The 22,899-nt window shown below is 45.0% G+C and overlaps 1 pseudogene; it reads right to left on the bottom strand.

The window, feature by feature from the left end:
- LOC141157732 (meiotic recombination protein DMC1/LIM15 homolog) overlaps positions 1 to 22,899 on the bottom strand; it is a 207,760-nt pseudogene that overhangs the window by 26,546 nt on the left and 158,315 nt on the right.

Genomic DNA, 22,899 nt, shown 5'->3' with positions numbered 1-22,899 from the left:
GGCTCGGGCGGTCACTGCTGGCCGAAGTGACCTGGAACAAACGAACTGTGAGTAAAGACCCTGGACTGTAACTTGTTGTCTGTGTGCTCCTTCGCGCCTCCAGCACTATCAGCACCGGGACCCGCACTACCATCACTCCCAACATCCACTACACTGCCCTGGGGCTGCACTCTTCCCGTGGGGAGTCACATCACCTCAGCTGCACCCATCATCAGCCCCAGAGGACTGCCTTGCAGCGGCGGTTCCTAATAACCACAATCCACGGGTGGCGTAGTCGGACATTATCTGAAGCACTTAGCAGACTACCATTGGTCTGACCACCCTGAGCCGCGGGACCGGGTCACCACTACTACTCCCAGCGTCTCCCTATCGCCCGGTTCCGCGTGCCCCACGGCCCAGGGGGCGAGTCAATAGCAGCATGCTACGATTGTTTTTGCATGCTGTATTCTGCATTAATTGAATGTCTCTTATTATGCTTTAGGGTCTGGAAAGATCCCCAGGGCATAGTAAACGTAAGATGTAGATGTTGCACATCATAACCTTATAACATGCGTGTGCAGATATCTGCTTTGCCTAGTCGGGGCTGGAAGTCACGGTCTAGAATGCAGGTCCTAAAGTCGCAGTGTACGTCGTGACATTACGACATGCACTCTGGACAGGGACTTCTGGCTGAGACTAGGTCAAGGACATCCTCACGCATGCGCAGTGTCATACCAGGCCTTGTCAAAACCAGAAATCTCGGCCTAGCGTGAAGATGCCTGGGGTTTCAGCACACATCGGTGGTAAGAAAATGCACCAAGGACCATACGGGTATGAGCAAGTAGTAGAGGTGGCCGGCAAGGTGAGCATTGTTTAATTTATTGTTTGTAACCTTATTCTAGCCCACTCCAGTTCAGTAAAATGGCGGTCATCAGACTGAATTTTGCTTAGTTTGCAAAGAGGGAATTACAAAAAATCCACATTCTGGAAAATACGGATTTTTGTAAAATTCAAGTAGAACTCAATTCCACTCAAAAAAATTAGCCCATCTCTTAACCACACCATGGTTTTTGAAAGGTATGAAACACAGATAGAACACAAGACGTGATTTATGAATATCTGAGTGAGGCCTTACAAATATTTGTGAAATAATGGGTCATCCTAAAGCACTCACTTGAACTCGATAGTACTTTAATAGGATGCCACAATTGCAACAAAATTACCCCTGTTGCTGTGGCGATACGTATAAAATACTGGTCCCCATATGGTAATATACAGATGTACTGTATATATACCCTGCATGCTTTTTTCTGTTTTCAGATTGGAACACACTATGTAGTAACTTCATAATGTTCAGTATATTTATAGGTTTATGATAATTAGGGTTACATCCATCCAATATGCATGTCTTACGGGTTTACATTCACCAATTTGGCTCTCTTCACAAACAGAAATTATACTTCTTGGACTCCCTGACAAAGCCCTTTTGCCTAGCCAACCAGTACTCCTATTTTGCACTGATGACGGTAAATACCCTGACATTGAGTCTTTTCAGTCAAATTGAGGTTATAATTATATATTTTATGCTGCTCTTTCCACTTTTGATTTGTGGATGGAGAAGTTTTTAAAAAGTTGCAATTCTCACTCAAGTGGAGGAATTGAGTAAAAATTGGAGAAAGAGCAAATTTGGTGCAAATAAAGGATAAACAGCCACATGCAAAGATGATTTAAAAAACATTGCCTTTTTTGCCATATCTGAAATCCTTGGACATGACAGGTGTAAAGGTGTTGTCTGGTTATATCATATTGATGACCTATTGGAAGGATAGGTCATAAATATGATATCGGTGGTGGCTGATACCTGGGGCTCCCACCGATAGGTTATTTGCTGTGTTGGCTGCCAGATGTAAGCACATGGAACAGAGCAACAAAGTGCAGCTCCAATCAATGTGTAGCAGCTGATGCTGGGTCTTTTGAATAGAACCTCCTCTGCAATACCTGGCAGTGGACTCTTAATCTTGATGAATATGTCCAGCAGCATTATTACATGTGTTTAATTCATGTGGCCACTAGAGCAAATAACAGCTGATCAGTGGGAATGCCATGTGATATGATGTCCAATAGGAAAGCTGGACGACAATAGCGCAAAATAGGGTCTTACAAGGATAGAGAATGGGAGAACAGTAGATGCAGAGATGTGCTCACCAAGGAAGGTTGTGGGTCCACAACACCATAAAAAGTTCAGAAAACTACTGCTGCAGATCCAAGGAAGCATTCAGAGAGAATGATAAAAAGGAGAATAGATCTTTTCTGCTCCGAAGACACCAATATTGGTTTCCAAAAATGATGAAGAAAGGAATCCAAGAGGCAACGTGTAGAGAATTGTGTTTTTTAATTATCAACGCATTTCAAAGTTCACAGACTTCTTCATCAGGACAAACCACATTGCCTACTGGATTCCTTTCTTCATCATTTTTGGAAACCAATATTGGTGTCTCCATTTTATTTTTCTCCCTGAATGTGACATGATGTGATATAGATCATATCAAAGTGATGTGACTGTAAAATTTGTGATTTCTACCATACAAACTTGAATTGTAACTTACGTCATTGTGGCCCCTGGATCAGCAGTCATCTGATTTGTAATAAATACAGCAACATTGTACTCTAAAGAAATAAATGGCACAATTAGAAAAGTTATTTCATTGTAGAATCAAATTGGATTTGTTCTCATGTACATAACAAAATATATGCACGGAAGCTGTAAAGCAGTGCTTTAACCCCTTAACGACCGCCGATACACATTAAAACAGCGGCCGCTTAGGGGCCTTATTCCTTCATTGCCGTTTTAAAACGGCAATCGGGAATAGGTCTATAGCACCCCCCAGAGTCCAAAAATCTCCAGGGTCTCAGCTACCTGGGGAGAACATGATCAGGGTCATATTTTCCAGTCCCCAATCACGTGATCGCTGTTATTCAATGAAAAACGGCGATCAAGTAAAAAAAAAAAAGTGTGCCCGCTATTAAAATAATTTATCTCTCTTCTGACATGATATACATGTCAGAGGAGAGAGAAATGATGTCCCCAAACACCTCCCCGCTACCTCCGCCATTCCTTGGGTCCTGCTGATCCATCCCCTGGCCCTCCGTCTCGTTTTCCAGAAAAAAGATGACGTTACCTGTCGGCCGTCACATGGCAACAGGAGGAATTTTTCCTATTGGTTCCATTTGATCACTGTGATGGACCCTATCCTTGTGGGTGCAGTTTCCAAAATAGGGTCAATTGTGGGAGGCTTCTGCTGTTTGGGCACCTCAGAGGCCCTGCAAATGTGACATGTCACCCGCAATTTATTTCAGCTAATTTGTGCTCCAAAATTCAAATATTGCTCCTTCCGATCTGAGCCCTACTGTTTGTCTAAACAGAACTTTTTGACTGCAGGTGCATCTCACTAAATTAGAACATCATCAAAAAGTTAATTTATTTCAGTTCTTCAATACAAAAAGTGAAACTCATATATTATATAGAGTTATTACAAACAGAGTGATCTATTTCAAGTGTTCATTTGTGTTAATGTTGATGATTATGGCTTACAGCCAATGAAAACACAAAAGTCATTAACTCAGTAAATTAGATTAACAAAAAACACCTGCAAAGGCTTCCTAAGCATTTAAAAAGGTCCCTTAGTCTGTTTCAATAGGCTCCACAATCATGGAGAAGACTGCTGACTTGACAGATGTCCAGAAGGCAGTCATTGACACTAAGTAAATGCAAAGTAAATTTTGCATTTCATTTGGAAATCAAGGTCCCAGAGTCTGGAGGAAGAGTGGAGAGGCCACAATCAAAGCTGCTTGAGGTCTAGTGTGAAGTTTCCACAATCAGTGATGTTTTGGGGAGCCATGTCATCTGCTGGTGTAGGTCCACTGTGTTTTATCAAGACCAGAGTCGGTGCAGCCGTCTACCAGGAAATTTTAGAGCACTTCATGCTTCTCCCTGCCGACAAGCTTTTGGAGATGGAAATGTCATTCTCCAGCAAGACTTGGCACCTGTCCACACTGCCAAAAGTACCAATACCTGGTTTAAAAACAACAGTATCACTGTGCTTGATTGGCCAGCAAACTTGCCTGACCTTAACCCCATAGAGAGTCTATGGGGTATTGTCAAGAAGAAGATGAGAGACACCAGACCCAACAATGCAGACGAGCTGAAGGCTGCTATGAAAGCAACCCGGGCTTCCATAACACCTCAGCAGTGCCACAGGCTGATCCCCTCCATGCCACGCCGCATTGATACAGTAATTGATGCAAAAGGAGCCCTGACCAAGTATTGAGTGCATTTACTGAACATACATTTCAGTAGGCCAACATTTTGGATTTTAAAAACATTTTTCAAACTGTTATAAAGTATTCTAATTTACTGAGATAATGACTTTTGTGTTTTCATTGGCTGTAAGCCATAATCATCAACATTAATACAAATGAACACTTGAAATAGATCACTCTGTTTGTAATGACTATATAATATGAGTTTCACTTTTTGTATTGAAGAACTGAAATAAATTAACTTTTTGACGATATTCTAATTTAGTGAGATGCACCTGTACATATGGGGTATCGCCACGCTCATAAGAAAATGGGTAACTAACTGTAGGGTCCATTTTTTGGTGTTACCTCTTGCAAAAGTGAGAAATTTTGGGCTAAAGCAAGATTGTTGTGAAAAAAATTAACTTTTTCAATATGATCACCTAATGTTATCAAATTCTGTGTCGTACCTGTAGGTTAAAAATTCTCACTATACCCCTAGATAAAATGCTTGAGGGTGTAGTTTCCAAAATGGGATCAGTTATCTGGGGATTTCTGCTGTTTAGGCACCTTAGGAGCCCTGCAAATTCGACATGGTGCCCACCATCACTTTCAGCCAAATTTGTGTTCCAAAATTCAAATATTGCTCCTTCCACTCCGAGCTCTGCCGTTTGTCCAAACAGAACTTTTTGACTACATGTGTGGAATCGACGCATTCGTAAGAAAGTGGGTAACAAACTGTAGGGTCTACTTTTTGGTGTTACCTCTTGCAAAAGTGAGAAATTTGGGGCTAAAGCAAGATTTTAGTGGTAAAATTTAATTGAATTTTTTTTTTCACTTTGCATTAATTTCTGTGTAGCAACTGAAGGGTTAAAAAATTTCCTGACAACAGTTTTAAAGTATTTGAGGGGTGCGGTTTTTAAAATGGTATCACTTTTGGGGAATTTCCAATATGTAGGCCCCCTCAAAGTCCACTTTCCCAGTGGGTCATGGCACCTAAAAATCATGGCAGTAAAATCTGCACTAAATTATGGCACTCATTCCCTTCTTAGTTTTGTACTGTGCCTCAAATTCCCGATTACATGTAAGGTATTTGCATACTCAGGAGAAATTGCACAACAAACTGAGATGTCCATTTTTTCCTATTAGTCCTTATAAAAATTAAAAATTTGGGGCTAAAACAGTTCAGCGGTAAAAATGTAATTTTTCATCCTTCACCACCCAATGATATAAATTTCTGTGAGGCACATGTGGTGTCAACATGCTCACTGCACCCCCTAGATGAATTCATTGAGAGATGTAGTTTGTAAAATGACATCAATTATGGAGTGTTTCCGCTGTTCTGACACCTCAGGGGCTCTGTCAATGTGACATGGCACCCTCAAACCATTCCAGCAACATCTGAACTCCAACATGGCGCTTCTTCCCTTCTGGGCTTTGCACTGTGCCTCAAAAGTAGTTTTCCTCCACATATGAGGTATCGGTGTACTCAGGAGAGTGTAATCTAAGTGTAATGCGATTATCTCCCATGCGAGAATCGGATCACAGGGGTGGAGAAGATGGAGAACGTAATTTCTCCATCCTCTCCATTGTTTGTGTCCATGGATGTAGGACTGTACTCGGATGACATCTGAGTGCACTGCCCCACAGTATAACATTGGTCCAAGTAATAAAACATCGGCTAGCACTCGGCCGTGTTATACGTTCATGTGAGCGAGCCCTTAACCAGAGTTTAATAAAGCATAGGAAAAATCGTCCAATTTTCATCCATATTGTCATCCATATGCCCTCTCTGTGTCCGTTTTTTATATACATGTGGCAATTTTAGCTTGGATAGCACATGTTTATATAATATTCTTGTCTGCATGAGACCTTGAACGGACAGCACAGAATGACTGTTCAAACTAAGTCCCGCCGCTCGGTGCATTACGGCGGGGCTAATCATTTAAATACTTGTACACCTTCCCATCTGCTTGTTTTTCCCTGTATCTGCCCCTGTATGTCCCCCTCTTCTTTGATTGACAGCTCAGCCTTCATAGAGCCAAAGAAGACCAGCCTATAGATGAAAACCAAACAGGTGAGAAGGTGTATTTAAATGATTGGCCCCGCCGTGAAGCACTGAGAGCCTGTACTTGGTTTGAACAGTCATTCGGTGCTGACAGAATCGCTTTAAAGAATGGGCTGCAGAATAAGCTGTTACAGGTGCCACATGAAAATAAAGTTGCGGCCAAATGTTTAAGACTGACAAATTCTGGTGTTTTTAGATCTTTTAGTTGGATATTTCTATGGTTACTGACGTACAATTATCAGCATTTTATACATTTTTAACTTTTATTGACAAATACATCAAGTTTATGCAAACGCATAAAATTTACAGGGTTGATCGTTATTTTTAAAGATATCTGCCCTTCACTCTGGTAGCTGGATATCATTTTCTGGGCCAAATCCTGACTGATGACAGCCCATTTTTGTCTAATCAGTGCTTTATCACGATTTTGGTGTTTTTGTTTGTCCACCCATTTTTTGCTTGACCACAGTCCAACTCAACGTGATTGAGATCTGGGAAGTTTCCTGGTCAATTATCCAAAATTTCAATGTTTTGTTCACCAAGCCACATAGTTATCAATTTTGCCTTGTGACATGATACCACCATATGTATGAGTATTTGCTTATAAATCCTGTATACAAAAGCAGACAGTATTTGGCAAGGTGCTTGTTGAAGTGATTGCTGTCTTTTAAAATAACAAAATGTTATTAATTTAGGAAACTCACCTTCTGAAATTTTCTGAAGCCTAGACAGCATCTGAGCTAGTTTCTGCTGTCTTCAGCCAACTCTCCACGCCCACTAAAATCCACTCGGAAGAGAGCCATTATTGAATCAATAATCTGAAATCAAGATCAGAAATTGATCATAGCCTGAACATTACTGACAAAGTTAGCATAGCCTTTAAATAAGTTAAAAATAACTTCTTTTTATTTTCAAAAACTAGAAGTTAAATATTCAAAACATAGGATTTCACTTCTACAGTCTGTGAAGTGTCAAAAAAAAATGCATACTGTAAAAAATGGCAATGCATGGTCTCAAATTAATATATATTGTAACAGAAAAATGGTGAAAATGTGAGCGGTGGATATAGAAATTGCTTAATAGTCTGACATGGCTGAAAATTCGTTGCCATTTATTTTGCATTATGAGCATTCAATCTGTTGAAGGATTCAGTTAAATTCTGTCTTTTACCTTTTTAGTGTATACTTTACCATTGTAAGTAAACTGTGCACTAGAGCCCAGCAGTGTAAAATAGGGCCGAGAGAAAAAAAAATACGCCTTACGTTATAGGCGCATTGCGCATGCGGGGGATATGCAGACTTAGACTGCACATCACAGGGCCCTGTGACATGCACGGGATGGCAGAGGAAGGGGGAATATGTAAATTAAGTAGGTAGGTGGGGATTTCTTGGCGTCTCCAAGTAAGTATGCAGGGAATTCTTGGCGTCCCCCGGATGCCAAGCATAGGAAAAGAAATTTCATAAAAGGATATTTCAAAACAAGCAGACCTCTAATATGGGCCATACAGGTATGTATAGATGTCACAGGTGTATCAGAGGTGATAGACAGTCGCCGTGCAGTTGCAGTACCTCCCTCTTGCTAATTAGCTCCTGGCCTGGGTGTATATATACCTGGTGTGTCTGAGAGGGAGGTGTCGGCTATATTCATTTCTACTTGTGAGGTTTTGGCAGGAGCAGTGCTTCGTCCTCTCTGAAGCTTGAGTCCGTGTGCACATTTGGAGTCGTATAAAGCTAAGCAATCCCCACTGTTTGTCTACCCTTGTTTTCTATAGTGTTTAGCTGAGATCGACTAGTGCTCATCTCCTCCCATCCCTAGCCTTAGCCATAAGCCAGGGAAAGACAGGGCGAGGCATGTGTGCAGCAATTGCTGTAGAGGCAATATAGGGATGGTAGTTGAGACAAGGTGACACTAGACTAGACTAGGAGGTCTCCACTTCCCCCTTTCCCTAGTGTCTGGGCTCCCTTTCCCTCTTCCCTCAGTGTTGCACTAAGTCTTTCCCACACCTGGCGTGACAATAGATTTACATTTCTATCACCTGTATGCCCATATTAGAGGTCCGATAGGTCCCAGGGGGTGACAGATTCCCTTTAACAATGATGAATAGGGGCCTAAGTGCATGCCTCTTAGACTAGTCCAGCTAATTATAATATCTAGCACCACAATAATAATAAAGTGATTTTCTGATTGTGCTAAGAACTTGCCTAAACATTGGGGTCGCTAGAAATTAGTGTGAAATGACAAATGCAGCTCTGTAATCAGTAAATAGGGGTAAATCCTGCTGCCATATTCGCTTTAACGGGAATCTGTCAGAGCAGCATGATGTAGAGGCAGAGACCCTGATTGTAACAATGCGTCACTTATTGGGTTGCATGGTGCAATTTTGCTAAAATCAGTTTTATCTGCTGCAGATCTACCAGTTACCTGAATGCTGAGCTCTGTATAATCCGCTCACACCACTGATTGGCAGCTTTCCGTGTAAACTGTGCATAGGCAGAAAGCTAGCAATCAGTGGTAGGGCGGGGTTATACAGAGATCCTGAATATGGCGGACTACATGACAGCAAGTTTACTAGTCCTCTAGTGATAAAATCACTGTTATCTGTAGAAGATTATCAAAACTACGGCAAGCAGCCATGTAAGGGACACATCGCTGGAAACGGTCTTTGGCTCGCTCTATTGTACGTTTTGCTGCTCTCACGTGTGGTGTCAAAAATCTGGTGACATATTCGCTTTAAAGTCAATGAAAATTAATTCTTTCAACCAAAACGATCATTCCTCAGGAAAATACGGAAGAACGAACTATTGTTTTAACCAAACAAACAAAGAGTATCATCATTTGAAATGAAGTCAGTTCTGTTTATTAGCCCACGGCCCCACTATCAGTATTTGGTCAGTATTTTTTTCTCAGGAGTGGGAGCCAAAACCAGGTGAGGAACAATCAGAGAAAAGGTATGACAGAAACAAGTCACCAATTCCGCATTTATCACCCACTCCTGGTTTCGGCTCCCACTCCTGAGAAAAAATACTGACCGAATACTGACCAAATAGCCTTAGGCTGAAAGTTGGAAGAAGATCTTTTGTTCAATGAAAGATCAATCATTCATAAAAGACCTTTTGTTGAAAGAATATTTTCAGAAATAATTTTTGTTTTGTGCCCATTGTCACTGAACATATATATATATGGCCAAGTTGAATGGGCAATATGGACTAAGATGTATATGGCACTGTCGGTATTACAACAGTTTGTTAAACAACAGTTCAACCAACAGCATACTTTAATCTCTGCATGAATGGCTTAGGGATCGCTGACACCACTGTCTGAGCGCGATCCAACAAAACATCAGGTTGCACTCGGACCAATGTTAGTCTATGAGGCCGCACACAGGTCCAATTTTTTGCTTGGTCCGAGGAAAAAAATTGCAGCTTGTCCAAGTTTGAAGCGATATTTGGATCACACTTGGCGCTGCAAGGCAATGAGTGCATGGAAACCATCAGACTACACTGAAATGATATCTGATTCGGATGCAGTCCGATTATGGAAAAAACAAGCAAAAAGAAGGTGTACAAAGACAAGGATAACCTGACTAAAATATATATTTATTTATTAAATGACACACAAGCCAGAACAAAGACATATTAAAAATACTTAAAAAAAGCACAAATGGCCATAACATTTGGCTTACTGATTATTGGTACCTTATGTACCATCTTACAGACGGGTGGATTAGACTTCAACACTATAGTGTTGTGGTCCGTTATACTGTTATTAATTAACAAACAAAGCAGCACACTGGGAAGCTAAGTATACAAACATGAAATATAAGAAATATGAATAGCATTACTGCTTTGGGAAAATAGAAATAAGTGAGAAATCTTAGTGCATAAATTGGCCAATTCATGTGTACCTGGTAGCCACGGTAAGGCGTTTCTCAAAAATACCAGGACCCTATCAATGTAAACTCATCTCTAAGTGACTATGTCTGCTTGTGTGCGGGATAATAAGATCCTGCTGCAATTAAAATCGCCTGTGACATAGAAGCGGAGTGCTCAGTCAAAGTTTATACATAGAAACAGAAAAAACTGACGGCACTTCCAAAACAAGAAATAGGTGTGAACAGGTGTTGTTTTTTGCTTTGTTATACTGTTATGGCCATTTTTACTTTTTAAGTGTTTTTTAATATTTCTTTGTTTTGGCCTTGGGTGTCATTTAATAAATAAATATATATTTTAGTCAGGTGTTCCTTGTCTTCGCATACCTTCTTTTTCTTTGCTTTTTCCATGTTCTGCACTGGGTATGTGATAAGTAGATCCCGACTTTATTTATGGTGGTGCCCTCTACCTTTCCTTGTTATGGATGCAGTCCGATTTCCGAGCACTGATAATGGAGAGGATGGAGAAATTTTGTTCTCCATCTTCTGTGGCACCCCAGGGGTCTGGTTGCCACAGTGATAGAAATATCACGTCTGAGAGCAAGTGGGAGGTTCCCTGGTCAGGAGCCCTTGAACATGCAACACCTCCTGTCCCAGACCAGATAGGGGAGGAATCTGCCATATATAAACTGGATCTGGGGCGGGGTTAGAGGAGAAAGTGAAGCTCCAGAGAGAGTAGAGAGTGAAGTTGCAGACACAGGGAAAGCAACAGCTAGGAACTCTGTAGGAGCAGGAGCTGAGTGCCAGGGACTGGAAGCAGATATAGCTCGCCCTGGCTGAAGACACTACTACCGGACAACGGAGTCCGAGGCTGTGAGGATCTCTAAGTCCAGCAGCAGAAACCAGCTGCAGGGGATTCCAGGGCCTCTGGCCATAGAAGCCCGGAGGCTCAGTCACGAGCAAGGGACCAGCACCGCCATCGAGGAGCGGAGGATATCAGAAGGCCCCAAGTCACCAGCCATACGGGTGAGCACTACACGGTACGCTCAGGGACGTGGGCTACTTCCACACGCTTACAGCAAGGTAGCCAGGAAGAGTGCAGACAGACGGGGAGGCCTACAACTCCACCTGGCCAGGGGAACTCCTGTTTGTTCACAGACTGACCCGGCCTCTTATGCTAGCCAGTACTCCCGGGAGGGTCCGCCTTATCATCATCAGTAAAGACCCTGTACTGCACTGCAAAGACTCTGAGTCGTTCCAGCTACACCCGTGCACCATCACTCCCGTCATCCACACTCACTGCCCTAAGGCTATACTCCTCCCGTGGGGAGTTGTCCCATTCTCTGCTGCACACACAACACCAGCCTCAGCGGTCTGCCTCGCAGCGGCGGTACACCCTGACCGCAATCCACGGGTGGCGTAGTCGGACATTAACCTAAAACATATAAAAGACTGCCACTGGTTTGACCGGGTCGCCGCCACGGAGACTACAACCCCTAGAGACCCAGCTCCGGGTAACCCCCATGCGTGCACACACGGCCCAGGGGGCGCGTCAACTTTGGCGTAGTCGGCAGGATTTTGTGCCCGCAACCACCGGGTACTGCGTGCCTTCAAAAGACTGTCATACCTGCCGTGGTGAAGTTTCCCGCCATCCGCAGCAGTTTTCCCGCCATCCGCAGTCGTTTTCCCGCCATTAGGCGCCATCTTCGGGACGCCGCGCGGGAAGAAGAGGGGCGTGGACAACGAAAGCGCGCGAGAGCTGAAGCCCCGCCTTACGCACGGACGCTGCGCAAGGTCCTGGAAGGAGCACAGCGGACGCCGACGTCATCAGCACGCGACGCAAGGTCCTCAACCCCGACGATCACTTGCGGAGCCGCGGCCGATGGAGGAAGAGCAACAAGAGGTAGGCCACGGTTAACTAGGGGGGCGGAAGATACCAGGAATGGAGGGAGCTCCCACCGCCAGCGCGGCTGCTGCCGCAGTGATGCCGTTCACGATGCCATATATCCCCGGAGCGGCATGGCTACCCCAGTACTCAGGGGAGTCACACACCCTAAGTGACTTTAAGGAAAGGCTAAACAGCCTCTTCCAAGTATACCCCCTGACAGAAGAGCAAAAAGTGAGCATCTTGGTGGGCCAGTTAATCGGAGCAGCCCAAAGGGAGGTTAAGTCCTGGCCACCACGGGAGAAGGGGACTGTCAGAGAAATACTGGCCCGTCTAAAGGACACTTTTGATACCCGCACCTCAGCAGAGTTTAAACTAAGATTTTACGGGTGCAAGCAACGGGCACAAGAAAGTATAAGGGACTATGCTTTGAACTTTCAGGAGGCCCTGAGAGCCATTAAGCAGGCAGACCCTGACAGCGTGCGGAATGAAGATAAGCTGTTGACTGAACAATTCATAGAGGGTCTACTGTCCAATGCCCACCAAACCCAGTTGCGGGCAATGGCCCTACAGGACCCTGATTTAGATTTTGCACAGTTCAAGGACAGAGCCATCCGGGTGCTCCGAGAACCGGCACCGGGTGGCACTGTAACCCAAAGGCGCCCCGCTATCACTTATCCCAAGGAGGCAGCGCCCTTGTCTGCAGGGCCTGTGGGAGCTGATGCGCAGGCTTTGGACAACAACCCGGCTACAGACCTGCACCATCAGGTCCAAGAGCTAACCAAAAGCGTTGCCGCGCTAACCAGAACTGTGCAGTCTTTACAGGTCTCTCCTCCAGGAAAGATCCAGCTGGCATCCGGACCGGAGGACGTCCCGTGGTGCCGACAGAGGAGGATCCCATCGTCCAGAGGAAGACCCAGCGACCAATACAACGAGGACGGGCAACCCATCAGCCGCCGCTGCAATCAACCAGGACATATGGCAAGGTACTGTCATTTAAACGGGCACAACCTGGGGCAGAGGGCCAACCCCCATGTATAAGATCATCAGGCCCATCGAACTGGCGTGATAAATACGTAGGGGGACGTCCAGTCTTGCCTGTGGTACTGGATGGCATTCTTATGATTGCCCTACTAGACACCGGGTCACAGGTGACTACCATCCCTTATGTGCTCTTTAAGCGGTACTGGAATGACTCGGACATAACCCGCTACCCAGATGACGACCTGAGTATCATCGCCAGCAATGGTCAGCCCGTGCTGCAGGTGGGATTCAAAGAGGTGACCATTAAAATCGGTAAAGTTGAACTGGCGGCACAAGGACTGATTATTGTGGACATTGACCGTCGTGAGAGTCACCCTAAAATAACCTTGGGTACTAACGTGATTGAAAATTGTCTTGCAGAGATAATTCTCATTTTACAGCAGGTTGCCATGAACGCCAGTTCCAGCCAGCAGCGTGTCCTACAAAAGGAGATCCGGGCGTTGATGAAACGGCAACAGGTGGAACTATCTGGTGGTGAGATTGGTAGCATGAGAATGTGTGACCCGTTCCTTATTGCCATGCCCCCGAAAAGTGAGATGATGATATGGTGACGGGCAGCTATTGGTCTAAGAGGCAGAGACTACCAAGCAATGGTCGAACCCGTCTACTCGGACAGTAGGCCCACCATTTTGACAGCACGGGGGGTGGTCGATGTACGCCATGGGAGGGTGCCTGTCCGCATCTTAAATATCGGGGAGAGAGAAGTATACCTGCCCCGGTATGCCACGCTAGCCAAATTGTTCACCATAAACCAAAATTCTGTAAAGGCCGTAGAACTCTTACCTCCGTCTCAATCAGAGGAAGGTAACGGCTCTAAGAAACATATGGAGGACTGGTGTCAGCAGCTGCATTTGGGTACTGACTCCACTCCATCACACCAAAAACAGGGAGTCTACCGGGTGGTTCAGGAGTACGAAAGAGTCTTTAGTAAACACCTGCTAGACTTCGGGCGAGTAAAGGGGGTAGAACATCACATCCCCACAGGAGACCATCCACCCATAAAAGAAAGATACCGACCTGTACCCCCTGCACACTATCAGCATGCAAAGGGGATGTTGCGAGACATGAAGGAGGCTGGGGTAATCAGGGACAGCTGTAGCCCATGGGCAGCTCCACTAGTTCTAGTGAAAAAGAAAGACAACACCATGAGAATGTGTGTAGACTACAGAAAGGTCAACCGAATCACACACAAAGATGCGTACCCGTTACCTAGGATAGAAGAATCTTTAGCTGCATTAAAATCGGCTAGCTTCTTCTCCACTTTGGATCTTACTAGCGGGTACTGGCAGGTTCCTGTAGCAGAGGCGGACAAGGAGAAGACCGCGTTTACCACCCCGATGGGTCTCAGTGAATTCAACTGTATGCCGTTCGGGCTCTCCAACGCACCGGGGACCTTCCAGCGGTTGATGGAATGCTGTCTGGGACACCGGAATTTCGAGACGGTCCTGTTATACCTGGACGATGTCATCGTTTATTCCAAGACCTACGAGGACCATCTGAAACACCTGGCAGAAGTGTTTGACGTCCTGGCAAGCTACGGCCTAAAGGTGAAACCCTACAAGTCTCATCTACTGAAACCAAAAGTACAGTATCTGGGACACGTGGTGAGTGCTGACGGAGTGGCTCCCGACCCCGATAAGATCACCGTGATTAAGGACTGGCCAAGACCCTCCAGCGTAAAGGAAGTACGGCAGTTCCTCGGGTTGGTAGGCTACTACCGAAAATTCATTCCCGGTTTCACCAGAATGGCAGCTCCTATGCAGGACCTCCTGATAGGCCAGTCCAGGAAGGCCAAAACCCAGAAGCCACCCTTCAGGTGGGAAAAGCTGGAAGAGGAGTCCTTCCGCCAGCTGAAGATGGCCCTCACGGGGGATGAAGTCCTGGCGTACCCTGACTACGGCCAGCCCTTTATCCTCCACATGGACGCAAGCAACATCGGGCTAGGAGCCATACTGTTCCAGATTCAGCAGGGGAGAGAACGGGTAATCGCTTACGCCAGCTGGAAACTAAGGCCCACAGAAAGGAACCCTGAGAATTATAGCTCCTTCAAGCTAGAGTTCCTGGCAGTGGTGTGGGCAGTGACCGAACGTTTCAAGCATTACCTTGCCTCTTCCAAGTTCACCGTGTACACGGATAACAACCCGTTGACACACCTGAACACTGCAAAACTAGGTGCCCTGGAGCAGAGATGGATGGCCCGCCTGTCCAACTATGAATTCACCATCAAATACCGGGCGGGACGCTCAAATGCCAACGCGGATGCCCTGTCCAGGATGCCAAACTTACTGGACAGAGGAGAAGATCTAGAAGAACTAGAAGAGATCGAACTCCCGGCGTTCCACCGTCATGGGATTACCCAGTATTCCCACCGTGTAAGGGACAGGCACTCTGCTACGTTCAATCCCTTACCCCACTACGGCTGGGCGGAGACGCAAGACAGTGACCCCGCAGTCCGTCTGGTGAAGGAAATGCTGACAGAGGCTGATGCCCGCCTTGACCCAGACGCTCCGGAGGAGACCAAGCAACTGTGGAAAGAGAAAAGTAAGCTGTTTCTTTACAAAGAGAAGCTGTGCCGGAGAGTGGTCAACTCCCGAACACATGAGCTGACCTAGCAGGTAGTTGTCCCGAGACGAGACGCGGCTATGGTTCTGGAGGCATACCACGACGGGGCAGGGCACTTCGGATGGAAGAAGCTGGAGTTCCTGTTGCGTGGACGGTTCTTCTAGGTAGGCATGAGAGGAGCCATCGAGAGATGGTGCAGAGACTGTGGCCCGTGCAACCTAAAAAGGAAGGACTGTGCCAGCCAGAAGACTCCTCTGCAGCCCAACATCACCAGGCAGCCACTGGAGCTGGTAGCTCTGGACCATGTGAAACTGGCTCCGAGCAGATCTGGGTACATCTACGCCCTCACCATCGTAGATCACTACTCCCGGTTCCTGGTGGTGGTCCCTGTCAAAGACTTGACAGCTCAAACAGCAGCCAGAGCCTTCCAGCTGCACTTCTGCCATCCACATGGGTATCCGGAGCAAGTGTTGACGGACCAAGGACCAGCCTTCGAAGCGGAGGTCTTCCAGGAGTTCTGCAACTGGTATGGCTGCAGGAAGATAAGAACAACGCCCTATCACCCTCAGATCAACGGACTATGTGAAAAAATGAACCAGGTGGTGATAGACTTGCTAAAAACGTTGCCCCTGGAAGAACGTAATCTGTGGCCTGGGAAACTGCCTGATCTGGTGGACCTGTATAACCACATCCCAGTAAGTTCCACCAACTGTACCCTGGCTTACCTAATGAGAGCAAGACCTGGTAAGCTGCCTATTGACCTGGATATGGGAGTCCTGACACCAGAGGACACCTCGCCAGAGGCAGACTGGGATACAGAACGGCAGCAGTAGTACCGGAAAGTTCAAGAGAGCGTCGAGCGAAGTCTGTATCAAGCAAGAGAAAGGCAAGAGAAGACTTATAACCAGCATGCTCCCGCTGTTCCCCTGGTACCTGGAGAGCAGGTCTTGAAGAGAAAGAGGCGGCTCCATAAGTTGGATGATCAGTGGGAGAAAGAACCGTACACCGTACTGCCTTCACGCCATGAGAATCCAAAAATCTGTATAATCAGTAAGGATGGAGGAGAAACCACGGCCATTGTCTCCAGAGACCACCTGAAAAAGTGTCCCGAGCAGTTGCAAAGCACTGACGAAGATTAAGAGAACTCTCAACCCGCAGAGGAAAGGGAAGAAATGATCAGTACCGTACTCTGAGACTTTCCCCGATCCTGGACTCAGATCAACAGCTCAGTCGTGGTACCTGTCCTCACCTTTCTCCAGCCAGCCCCTCAAGGGCCTACAGAAGAACAGGGAGTGTCGGAAGAGCAGCCGGCCCAGGAGGCAGAAGAATCCATACCAGCAGCTCAGGAGAATCAACCCTCTGCTAGTAGTGAGCCTGTCGTGCCCCTAGTAAGCCAAAGAGTACGCAGGAAGCTGCCAGGCCTACCCGCAACACCTCCTACACCCTGTAGTGCAGAGCCAGATAGTGGGTTACGTAGGTCCACCAGGAGCACTAGAGGACAGATGCCCGCTCGCTGGAGAATCTAGAATGTGGATTAACCTGTAAATTGCAAATGCTGAAAATGGTTTATATTTTTGTTGCCTGTTTATTAATTATGTTCCTCTAGTTACCCTGCAGGTTTATTTGGACTGTCAGGTTATGGACGCTGAATAACCGGAACTACATTGTAAATAGTTGCACTTGGTGCCTCTTGCGAAGACGGCCACGGAAGAAAAACCTGTCTGGCGTGGCCCCATGTGGTCCAAAGTAGTTCGATTCACCTTGCAGCCACGCCCAGGGCCAACATTTGGGGTTTGCTTTGGACAGGTCCCCGAACCGTGCAAGACTTCACCTCGTTGGGTGACATGGACACCCGGTCACGGACGCGCCGTGACCTCTAAAGACTAAACTTCTTGTACATATGTTGTTGTATTATTGTTTATACCCTGTTATATTATGTTTCAAAAATGTGTTTAGTCCCAGAGTACTAAATTTCACTAGGGGGGAATGTGGCACCAGAGGGGTCTGGTTGCCACAGTGATAGAAATATCACATCTGAGAGCAAGTGGGAGGTTCCCTGGTCAGGAGCCCTTGAACATGCAACACCTCCTGTCCCAGACCAGATAGGGGAGGAACCTGCCCTATATAAACTGGATCTCGGGCGGGGTTAGAGGAGAAAGTGAAGCTCCAGAGAGAGTAGAGAGTGAAGTTGCAGACACAGGGAAAGCAACAGCTAGGAACTCTGTAGGAGCAGGAGCTGAGTGCCAGGGACTGGAAGCAGATATAGCTCGTCCTGGATGAAGACACTACTACCGGACAACGGAGTCCGAGGCTGTGAGGATCTCTAAGTCCAGCAGCAGAAACCAGTCGGCAGGGGATTCCAGGTCCTCTGGCCATAGAAGCCCGGAGGCTCAGTCACGAGCATGGGACCAGCACCGCCATCGAGGAGCAGAGGCTATCAGAAGGCCCCAAGTCACCAGCCATACGGGTGAGCACTACACGGTATGCTCAGGGACGTGGGCTACTTCCACTCGCTTACAGCAAGGTAGCCAGGAAGAGTGCAGACAGACGCTACACCCGTGCACCATCACTCTCATCATCCACACTCACTGCGCTGAGGCTATACTCCTTCCGTGGGGAGTTGTCCCATTCTCTGCTGTGCACACAACACCAGCCTCAGCGGTCTGCCTCGCAGCGGCGGTACACCCTGACCGCAATCCACGGGTGGCGTAGTCGGACATTAACCTAAAACATATAAAAGACTGCCACTGGTTTGACCACCCTGAGCCACGGGACCGGGTCGCCGCCACGGAGACTACAACCCCCAGAGACCCGGCTCCGGGTAACCCCAATGCGTGCACACACGGCCCAGGGGGCACGTCACTTCTCCTCACAGATTGCTCCGATTCTCTCTCGTATCGGATCACACAATGCTGACACTCTGATCACCAAGTGTCATTTGCATAAATGGCCTGATTCTCTTGGATAACCCTAACGGCCATCTGACCTCAACCTTAAAGAAACACTCAACATTATAGAATGACAAAGCCTCACAGGTTCAGACAGTAAAAATGATATTCAATCCCCACTCTGGGATTTCCATCCCGAGTAGAAGGGACCCAACTTTTTGGCTCTGAGGTAACAGAGTTTGTCACTTTCTAAAAGGTTCAACTCTCTTGAATCCTGTTCATCTACCACCTCTGATATGTTTGCAGCATCATCATTTATCTAATTTTACACATTCCCTACCTCAAAGAAAAGCACAAAATCAAAAATGAGTTTAGTCAAAAAGGGGTTACATTTTTTTCTATTGCAATGTGTGAATAAGGCTGCGCACCCAGGATCCGTAATTGCAGCGTTTTGGATGCAGCTCACCTGCGCTGCGTCCAAAATGCTGCGTTCTAGAGTAGAAGCACAGTGGATGGGATTTCTATAAATCCCGTGCCCACAGTGCTTCTATTTGATGCCGCGTTAACTCACCCGCGGCGTGGATTTACAAGCCACAGCATGTCAATTTCTGTTGTGGAAATGCTAGTCTCAGCAACAGAAATTTCCACAATAGAATGTACAGGATAAGGTAACTCCGCATGTGTTCAATGAACACATGCGGATTTATCTGCGCGATCGGACGCAGCGAAAATACGATGCATCCAAAATGCTGATACAGCCTGATCTTGGGCCCATACCCTAAAGGGTTTCTAATGCTGCTAATCATTGAGTTGTGTTCAACATTGATAAATCAATGTATGCTTTTTTACTGAAGCTGTTGCGAGCTAAGTAGTAGATAGAAATCAATCATTTGCACTACAAAAATGACTCAGTATAACATGTGACCATAACAATAAGTTTTTAGTGAATTTTTAAACTATTAATGGAAACAGCCACCTTTCGACTGCGTGGCAACCTATTTTTGGGACCCTACCAGACAGATAGATTTCATAGATAAATAGATTAGACAGATACTTATTTGTAATCTTTTTGTTTACCAAAAGCTTAAAAATACCAGCTTCTTCATGAAATTTAGCAGCCACATAATCCATAAACTCCATCTGATGTTCACCTATGATAAAAACAATGATTTAAGAAAATATACCAGCTGTTGCTTAGCTCTTAGCAATTTAGTGTTTTATTGCCATCATAGTGTACATTCAGTTAGGTCCAGAATTATTTGGACAGTGACACAAGTCTTGGCATTTCAGTTGGTTACAAAAAGATATTCAAGATGCAGTTATATAATCAACATGGGCTTAACCCCTTAACCCCCGAGGGTGGTTTGCACATTAATGACCAGGCCAATTCTTACAATTCTGACCACTGTCACTTTATGAAGTAATAACTCTGGAACGCTTCAACGGATCCCACTGATTCTGAGATTGCTTTTTTGTGACATATTGTACTTCACGATAGTGGTAAACTTTCTTCGATATGACTTGTGTTTATTTGTGAAAAAAAAACGGCAATTTGGTGAAAATTGTGAAAATTTTGCAATTTTCATGTCGTTAAATTAGAGAGATATGTCACACAAAATAGTTAATAAATAACATTTCCCACAGGTTTACGTTACATCAGCACATTTTTGGAACCAAAAGTTTTTATTGTTAGTAAGTTATAAGGGTTAAAAGTTGACTAGCGATTTCTCATTTTTTTAGGGACCACGTCACATTTGAAGAGACTTTGAGGGGCCTTTAAGACAGAAAATACCCAAAAGTGACACCATTCTAAAAACTGCACCCCTCAAGGTGCTCATACCACAATCGAGAAGTTTATTAACCCTTCAGGTGCTTCACAGGAATTTTTGTAATGTGGAAAAAAAATAATACGTAGTCACTTACCGATAACGGCATTTCTCAGAGCCCATGACGGCACCACGGAGAGAGATGGGATCTGCCCTTCAAGGACAGGAAACCTACAGATTAAAAGGGCGGCACCTCTCTCCCTCATCAGTTGTTTACAGAGCACAGAGAGGACCCCAGGTTAGTAACAAAATGTAAAATTTTTAAGGAGTTTACCAGGCACACCTCTGACTACATATAAGTAACAGATAAGTGTGTACACCCATGCATGAAGGGAGGGAATGTACGAGAAATCCCATTACCGGTAAGTAACTACGTCTTTCTCCTTCCCCCATGAGGGCACCATAGAGAGAATTGCAGAGAGGTGTCGTTTAGGGAGGCACCACCACTTCCAGAACCCTTCTACCAAAAGTAAGGTCTGAAGAAGGTGTTAGATCCAGCTGGTAGTGTTTAAAGAATGTAGAGGGAATACAAAGAGAGAGAGAGCGCAAGCCCAATAGGGTTACACCTGTAGACATAGGGAATAATAGTAAAAAGGTGGTTCTCACCTGGTTAGGTTGTGTGAGGACACAACTACCATAACATATAAAAGGCAGCTGCAGCGGATCTCCAATAGGTGTCCCACAGGACCAGAATAAATCCAAAGGCGGTGAAGGTAGAGATATACATCCGCGCCGCTGAAAAATCCTCAAATCAGGAACATATAATAAAATCCTTGTTTATTGGTAAATGCCTACGCGTTTCTGGGTGTTCCACACCCCTTCATCAGGGCACCAACAGATATATCAATGCATGCACTGAAACACTCCATTTATATACAGACATAAAGTGAAAAAAAAAAGTTGTGTTCAAAAAGGAAGAGCAGAAAAAAAACAAAAAAAAAACAACATAACCTTTGCACCTGAGGCCGTGTGCAAAAACCTTCAACAAAACTTTATCAATGAGTGTCACCAATATAAAAAGTGAGTATAAAAAACATGTATTAAGACACGTATTACAAATAATGTAGTGTAGAGATGTATAAATAATCAATATACAGAATAGTCAAATGTATCAGTCAAATGGAGTAAATACATGAAAGGAATATTACTTACTAATAAGTAAGCGTTCACATTAGGTAAGAACAATATAAATATATATATAACATTAAAATCTCTAATGAGAATACACCCATCAGCTGTCGTTCCATAAAGGGAGATGGAAAACGAAGGAACAAAATAAAAATAAATAGTACCCCCATGTAGAAAATAGCCCGTAATAACCTCTATCAACGGAGGAATGGTACAAGGAACAGGTTATCTGACATATATCATGTAGTGACATAGAGACTTAATGTGTAGTAATAGGACCTAAAGAAAACACCACGATGTAGTGCAAAGGCTGTGGCACAGATAAAGGAGATACACAAACAGGTAGACACACCTCACTCCTTCTACACCACCGCACGTCAGGTGATTCACTACCTCCGTTGACAGAGGTTATTACGGGCTATTTTCTACATGGGGGTACTTTTTATATTTATTTTTATTTTGTTCCTTCGTTTTCCATCTCCCTTTATGGAACGACAGCTGATGGGTGTATTCTCATTAGAGATTTTAATGTTATATATATATTTATATTGTTCTTACCTAATGTGAACGCTTACTTATTAGTAAGTAATATTCCTTTCATGTATTTACTCCATTTGACTGATACATTTGACTATTCTGTATATTGATTATTTATACATCTCTACACTACATTATTTGTAATACGTGTCTTAATACATGTTTTTTATACTCACTTTTTATATTGGTGACACTCATTGATAAAGTTTTGTTGAAGGTTTTTGCACACGGCCTCAGGTGCAAAGGTTATGTTGTTTTTTTTGTTTTTTTTCTGCTCTTCCTTTTTGAACACAACTTTTTTTTTTTTTCACTTTATGTCTGTATATAAATGGAGTGTTTCAGTGCATGCATTGATATATCTGTTGGTGCCCTGATGAAGGGGTGTGGAACACCCAGAAACGCGTAGGCATTTACCAATAAACAAGGATTTTATTATATGTTCCTGATTTGAGGATTTTTCAGCGGCGTGGACGTATATCTCTACCTTCACCGCCTTTGGAAGAATGTAGAGGGGGAAGACCAGGTTGCAGCTCCACATATCTGTTCTATTGAAGCACCGGCTTTTCCCACCCAGGAGGCTGCTACTGCCCTTGTCGAGTGAGCTTTTAGATTCTCCGGCCCGGTTTCCCCGCTTGACGAGTATGCCAGGGAGATGGCGTCTCTTATCCATCTTGCCAGTGTTCCCTTGGAAGCTTTTTGTCCCTTCAGAGGTCCCTGGAAGCACACAAAAGAGAGCCTTATCCTTCCTACTCTCCCGTGCGATCTATGAAAGTGTGATTCCACCTTAGGAAGGTATGCTGGGTCAGTCCTAAGTG

This window comes from Phyllobates terribilis, unplaced genomic scaffold, assembly GCF_046119375.1.
Source record: "Phyllobates terribilis strain yellow unplaced genomic scaffold, ASM4611937v1 Scaffold_8__6_contigs__length_399053987, whole genome shotgun sequence".
Classification (NCBI taxonomy): Eukaryota; Metazoa; Chordata; class Amphibia; order Anura; family Dendrobatidae; genus Phyllobates; species Phyllobates terribilis.
This window is presented reverse-complemented; position numbering and strand designations above follow the sequence as displayed.